This window comes from Mytilus californianus, unplaced genomic scaffold (genome assembly GCF_021869535.1).
Source record: "Mytilus californianus isolate M0D057914Y unplaced genomic scaffold, xbMytCali1.0.p SCAF_5, whole genome shotgun sequence".
NCBI classification, from domain to species: Eukaryota; Metazoa; Mollusca; class Bivalvia; order Mytilida; family Mytilidae; genus Mytilus; species Mytilus californianus.
The window spans coordinates 90,852,998-90,854,268 of record NW_026262701.1 but is presented as its reverse complement, the minus strand read 5'-3'; positions in this window follow the sequence as shown (position 1 = coordinate 90,854,268).

Here is a 1,271-nt window from a genome sequence, read left to right as displayed (position 1 = left end):
GAAATATATACCTTAAAAGATTCAAAATTAATGATAAATCAATTAATCATTTAATCGAGAGTTCAGATCGTGAAATCTGGAGTACAGACTATTTTTTATATTGGTCGATATTTTGAACTTTCATTACATGTAAACGCTTTATGATTAGCTGACATAATAGGCCTGATAGGAAAGGAATTTACATACTGCGCTTATGTTTAATAACAATACAGGTACATGATTTAAGTGTGGACTTTCTCAAAATACAACTACACTGAAAAATATCCAGGCGTAGAACAGTTTAGCTTTGTGTTGTGTTTGATACAATATAGCGATCAATTAACGTCAACTCCAAATTTTAAAATATGCACGGACATTTCATAGATATTAGCATATGTATTTGTATTTAAATGATTTAGGAGTGCAAAACAAAACTTTAAAAACATAATTATAATGGTAAATAATGAAAAATGATAGATTTTATGGACAAAAGTCTTAAAATACAATTATGATATGAGTAAAATATGTTAAATAATCCAATAACTCAGTTTGTTTCTCCACAAGTACAGCACACAATTAAACAATTTGATCTAATTCGTCTCTTTGGTGTCTCCATAAAGTTACGATAACAATACATGTTTTTTAAAAGTAAAATCACAAAAATACTGAATTCCGAGGAAAATTCAAAAAGGAAAGTCCCTAATCAAATGGCAAAATCAAAAGCTCAAACACATCAAACGAATAGATAACAACTGTCATATTCCTGACTTGGTACAGGCATTTTCTTATGTAGAAAATGGTGGATTGAATCTGGTTTTATAGCTAGCTAAACTTCTCACTAGTATGACAGTCGCATCAAATTGCATTATATTGACAACGATGAGTGAACAAAACAAACAGACACAAAAGGTAAAAATGTCAGCAGTCAACATTGTGTTATCATCTTAATCACTATAAAAACAAACGACTGATGGAGTGTTCGACTAAACTTTACTCTCTGATATTCTTCCACTTTTTTTTTGGCATTTTCTTTTTTGCCTTCGTGTTTGTTGCTTAATTGGTGTCTTCTAAATGGCGTAACACTTGGTTGGCTTTATATCTTTGGCGCTCAACTTTACATCTCAAGCGTTAAACTTTATTTGTACAGCGCTAGATTTTGCATCTCCAGCGCTATACTTAATATCTACAGCGCTCGACTTTATATCTCCAGCTCTAAACTTTCTATATACCTTCAGCGCTAGAGGTTACATCTCGAGAGCTTGACTTTATATCTACATCGCGTGACTTTGCAG